Source organism: Symphalangus syndactylus, chromosome 2 (genome assembly GCF_028878055.3).
Source record: "Symphalangus syndactylus isolate Jambi chromosome 2, NHGRI_mSymSyn1-v2.1_pri, whole genome shotgun sequence".
Lineage (NCBI taxonomy): Eukaryota > Metazoa > Chordata > Mammalia > Primates > Hylobatidae > Symphalangus > Symphalangus syndactylus.
Window position 1 is genome coordinate 77,907,628 of NC_072424.2, and position 6,398 is coordinate 77,914,025.

The 6,398-nt window shown below is 35.9% G+C and overlaps 1 pseudogene; it reads right to left on the reverse strand.

The window, feature by feature from the left end:
- Positions 1-4,577: 4,577 nt before the first annotated feature.
- On the reverse strand, positions 4,578-5,546 carry LOC129462998 (nucleophosmin-like; annotated as a pseudogene).
- Between the last annotated feature and the right edge of the window lie 852 nt (positions 5,547-6,398).

The window sequence follows — 6,398 nt, forward strand, 5'->3', positions numbered from 1 at the left end:
GTTAGCCTCTGAGCTAACCTCTAAAGCATCGCCCTCTAGTACTGGCCCTGCCCTCTAGCATACAGGAATCTTATGTGTCCGTGGAGAATTGCCCATATAAATGTACACCTCAAACTTTAATTTCCACAGACTTTTCTTTCCACAGAAGCCTGCATCCATCCTAATAAAGCAACTATAATATTTTGGAACTCACTCACAATGTTGTTAATGTATTTGGTCTATCAAGTATGTTCTCTGTGAAATTTGTTTACATAATTCACCCCCTCTTTAAGCATTGTGAACCAAAAGAAAAGAAATCTCTTTATATGGCAATAAATCATGTGATCTGTGAAATCATGCTTTAATTATCTCTTTATTTTAACCATACAAAACAGGAGGGGAAGTGTTTTTTATGCATTTAGTAACAAAAGAATAAAAGTTAGGTGGAACTGAATCAAAGATGAAAAGAATCAGAGATTATTTTCTTAGAGGGAAGATTTGAAGCCATAGGATAGACTGAGGAATGAAATGAAGTAAGTAAATTAACGACTTAAAAATTTCCTGGGGTGTGATGATGGCTCATCCATGATTCAACAATAGGATTTGTTTCTACATACAGGACAGGACATAAAATAAAACTTAATTATTCTTTGTCCTTAGAACAATGTCTTGTACACAGTAAGCTCAATAAATATATGTTGATTAAATATGAATGCGTGGAGGAGATAAGATTCTATCTAAAGACATGAGAAGTATGACTATAAACTAAAGCAGTGTGATTTCAAGTAATAAAGGTACATGTTAAAGCTAAGATAAAATTCAATGAAAACAAGTAACTTATGAGAACATTATGAAAAAGATATATAAAAATATAAATTCAAATTAAGACATTCAGCCAAAAATTTTGTTATATTGTATTTGATTTCCTTAAAACATGAATGAATTAGATCTAAGTTAATTAAGTGCTTATGGTTTGTATGTTTGCATTTCCTTCATGTTTATGATTCTCTATTAGCATATTGCAGATTTCTGGAGGACAAGGATCATTATTTTTGTTTAATTTGTATTTATTTATTTGTTATAACATGATATTCATACATTAATATTTCACAAACTGATATACGTAGCACAAAATATGTGAATTTAATTGTGCATATTTTAATTTATTGTTGCTAATAAAAATGCTGATAATTGCCTACTATATAAAAGATAAACACAGTTTTGTAGCTGCCACACTTCTTTCCTGATTTAATTCTATTTCAGTAGGTACCTTCCAAACCTATTTTGAGCTTTATGCATAATTAATTCAAAAAGGTGATATTAAAACTCTGTTCACAGGTGGCCTAGAACTTTGAGATGTCAATCATTATCAGACTAAGATTGGAGAAAGAAGTGGTTCATGGAGAACTAAAACCAGGCTTGAAATAAAATTATTTAAAGTCTTTAAACCAGGGCAACTCTATGCTCATTTCACGTGAAATGTGTTAAGCATATAGATTTATATTGAGATTTTAGAATATGACAGTGACAACAGAGCTCTTGCACATTTTGATAGATCTCCGAAGAGCCTAGGTTTTAAAATAATATTTATTAGCTTTAGTAAACGCCTTTATGTATGATTTTGAAAATTGATTATCCAATATTATATTGTAAAGAACCTGTTTTTAAAAACATGTCAATCATTCGCTTGGAATCTACATATAACATGACAAAGCTAAGAACTTTGTTGAATCATGTCCCTGACCCAATTAGCCCCACACTCTCCTCTCAATTCTCTTCAGCATAATGAATGTCTGTGCTATGTTTAACCATCTCTCAAGAATCACTTCTTAGAGAGTCTCTGAGAAATTCCATTTGAATGTTTAGCTATTGCCATTGTCAAGTAATGCTTCAGTAAGATAACTTTCCATTGTGTATACAAACACATGCACAAATTCCCAAAACAAAATCTAAAGGGATGTGTTTTTGTTAAATGACCACCTTGCATCATTCTTTAATAGCTGGAGATCTTAGTAAAGCTCAGGGGCTATCTGGGTTTGAGAGGGCCCATAAAATACCCAGTTGATCTTAGACTTTAGATTGTCACAGGAAGTTCATCTTCACTGGTCCCACTCTGCATGCATTCATTCCTTCTAATGTACATTTCCCCAATTTTTCTTTATAGCATAACCTTGAAAAATGTGGCCAGCTAAAAGACTGTATGGTTGACTCTTGAACAACACAGGTTTCAATTGCACTTACACAGAGATGGAAAATAAAGAATTGGCAGAATGCAAAACCTGAGTACAGGGAGGGCTGACTTTCTGTGTTCATGGATTCTGCAGGGCAAATGTGGGTCTAGAGTATGTGTGGATATTGGTATTGGGGGTGGGGGAGTCTTGGAGCCAATCCCACGTATACCATATACCTAGGACAACTGTATTTCCCAAACTCTCTTTCAGCATTATGTGACCATATGATTAAATTCCAGGCAATGAGATGTAAGTAGAAGCATGTGAGACTTCTAGGAAAGATCTTTGAAAGCATAGGTACCGGCCTGGAATGTAGACATAAAAGCTGAAGCTCTAGCAACTATCTTGTTTTTGAAGGGACCTTGAATATGGAAACCATGCACAGGAGACGGTGGAGCCTGGGCTCCTAATATTTACGCTTCACCATCTCCTGTGCATCTCCTGTGCTGCCAAACCAGGCCTGGACTTTCTATCTCTGGATTTCATTTAGATTAGAATAAAATGAACTTCTCTCTTATTTAAGCTACTGTTATTTTTTCTTTCTGTTACATGCAGCTGAATATAATTTTAACTGATATGTCACATAAAAGCTATGAATGCTAATCCAAAAAGTGGACTAATCCAAAACTTTCTCCCCTAACAACTTGCCCATATGCCTGAAATTCTCAACATTAAAATTAAGTTATTTTGGCATTAAGGCATTATTTCTAAATGCTTCTATTAAGATATATATGCTCCATAAGGGTGAACTAAGTAAGTTTGCTTAATAAGAGTCTAAGAGTAGAGCTTTGAGAGTGGTAGAGATGGTGCAGGCATAATAATGGTGCCATGGGCAACTGGAGCTGTATCTAGGGCAAAAAAGGAAAAGGACTGGGCATTGCAGATATGTTCACTTACTTCACACTATTGCCAATAAGGAAACATGACCTCATGGAAAATATTTTCCTTAAAGTTAAGTTTTGCCTTAGAAATGATGTGATGCTAAATCATCTTCAAAATCTACTACATTAAAGAACTTTAAAAATAGCTCAATGTCTTAATATTTAACCAATTCAATAAATACATTTAAACTCTTAATATTTCTTGGTCTTTGAAAAATCTAAGTTCAGGCCGGGCGCAGTGGCTCATGCCTGTAATCCCAGCACTTTGGGAGGCCGAAGGGGGGTGGATCATGAGGTCAGGAGATTGAGACCATCCTGGCTAACACGGTGAAACCCTGTCTCTACTGAAAATACAAAAAATTAGCCGGGCATAGTGGTGGGTGCCTGTAGTCCCAGCTACTGGGGAGACTGAGGCAGAAGAATGACGTGAACCCGGGAGGCAGAGGTTGCAGTGAGCCAAGATCGCTCCACTGCACTCCAGCCTGGGCTACAGAGTGAGATTCCATCTCAAAAAAAAAAAAAAAAAAAAAATCTAAGTTCAAATTACTTTTATTCTACTCATGTCATTGATGTCTTATATGACCTGAAACATCATTATGTTCTTGTAACTAGGTTTCTCCAGTGTATTCCAAAACCGTGTTCTAAGGCTTGGTTGTGTCCATTTTTTCATTCAAAAGTTAAAAATGAGACTTTATTAGGGTGACACTACCTATGGAGGGATGGAGAGAAGAGGGTACACTCTGAAGCTAAACTGCCTGGATTTGAAACTTGACTCTATCACTTCCTAGCTATGTGAGCCTAAGAAAGTTGTTTAACCTCACCATGCCTCATTTTTCTCATATGTAGAAAGGAAATAATAATAATGCCTAACTCATAGGTTTGTAGTGAGAATTAACTAAGTCAATTTTTATAAGCCATGTAGAACTTGGCCTACATGTTTGCTAAATACATTAGATAAATTCAGTTAGTATATGAACAGAATGTAGGATTGAAACATGGGTTTTAGATTTTTTTTTAAAATAGAAACCATGCTACTTTATTAAAATACTGAGTTTTATTTCATATGTATATTTTTGTCTCCCCACCATTTCCATGTCCGACCACCACTACTACTGTGTCCTATCATAACATTCCGTACATACTTAAAACCAACTAAATGGTGGAGTTCCATCTTTAAAAACTAGACAGGCATTTTTTAAATTTTACTTTAAGTTCTGGGATACATGTGCTGAACATGCAGATTTGTTACACAGGTATACATGTGCCATGGTGGTTTGCTACACCTATCAACCCGTCATCTAGGTTTTAAGCTTCGCATGCATTAGGTATTTGTCCTAATGCTCTCCCTTCCTTTCCCCCTCACCTTCCGACAGACCCCGGTGTGTGATGTTCCCCTTCCTAAAACAGGCATTTTGGACAACACATTCTTGGCAATGGCACCTGAACAACATTTGTCAAACACGGTAGGAGAATTTCTCATCTGCATTATAAAAAGGACAGCCAGATATCAACGGTTACAGAAATGAAATAAGATGGAAAATTTTAAACAAATTGTTTAAACTATTTTCTTAAAGAGACTTCCTCCAGTGCCAGAGATCTTGAATAGCCTCCTGGTCAGTCATCCACAAGCAATTCTTCACATAATTGATGAACTTTGCTTCCACTTTGAGAAGAGAACCACCTTTTTCTATACTTGCATTTTTGCTTTGTTTTCTACAGAACTACGTCCTTTATGTGTTTTAGGAGTCTTTTCCTGTTTTTTGAAGGATTCTTGTCCTTTTGATCTTGGTGTTGATTTTTGTCCTTTTGATCTTGGTGTTGACTCAAAAGGCTTTGAGTCTTTTCCATTCTAGTTTGACTTTTGTGCATTTTTGGCTGGAGTATCTCCTATAGATTTCTTCACTGGAGCTTTTTCTTCAGTTTCCTCATCATCAAAATCACCACCGCCATCATCTTCATCATTCTCATCATCATCTTATTCATCGGCAGCAAGTTTTACTTTTCTCTGTGGAACCTTGCTACCACCTCCAGGGGCAGATCTCCTTCCAGGTATACTTAAGAGTTTCATATCCTCCTCCTCTTCATCTTCTGACTCTGCATCTTCCTCCACAACTTCTCAGTGCTATCCACTAATATGCACTGATCCTGAACAACACTTCAATTATAAGACCACTGGTAGTGTGATTTCAAAGCCCCCAAGGGAAACTGTTGGCTGTACAGACATTTTCAAAGTTGCCAGTGTTACCTTAGTGGGACTGCCTTCATAATTCATTGTCTCTGCTTCAACAATGTGCAACTTATCCTTTGCACCAGCCCCTAAACTGACTATTCTTAAAGATAACTGGTGCTCATTTTCATCATTATCCACCTTAAAGTGATCATCTTTGTTGGCCTTTAGTTCACAATTGAAAAGATAGTTCTGCGGCCTCATGTCTATGTCCCTCAAATCTTCCATGGGATGGTGGCATGCACTTAGGTGGGAGAGAAGGCAGACAGAGATAAATGACTACTGCTTCAGAGAATGGCCATGCAGGACGGAATCACACCAAGGGATTTAGATTCTAATATGGGTCCTGCTACCTCCTAGTTGTATGATCTTGATCTATTCAAATTGTCTGAGACTCAATTTCCTTACTTGTAAATGAGGATGATAAAACCAACCTTATGGGGTTATTATGAGTAAATAGGATGGCCGGGTAAAATACAGAATATGTGTTCAAATGTGATTGTTCAGATAAAGAATGAATAATTTTTCAGTATAAGTATGTCCTTTGTAATATTTGGGATATACTAATACTAAAATATTTCACTGTAATCAAAATTTAACTGTCCATCCTGTCTTTATCCTCCCTAAATCTGGCAACCCTATTAGTAAATGAGTTAGTTGCCAGTCTCTTCATTTTTCATAAGAGGACATCAATCTTATATATGTATAATATATATAGAATTCATGTTGAAATAACCCTTCTGTGATTTTCTGTATGCAAAGAAAGGATTTACTATAGTTGCCTATATTACTTCCCAAATTCCCCAATATTTTCTTTTTAAATAGAGGTGAGTACTATACCATCACCTGGATTAAGCTTAGCAATATCCTTTGTGGTTTTCATTGTCGTATTTTTCTATTACAAAATAATTGTGACTCTGTGAATTGCGTAGTAACCAGGGAAACTCATTTGAATTGAGTTATCTTAATGGATAATTATGCCTCTAGCAATAACTTGGTGCTAAAAACAAAAATGATATTTTAAGCATGGCTATATTTGTATTTTGAAGGGGCAATTTGCCCTGTACCCTACAACTAGAG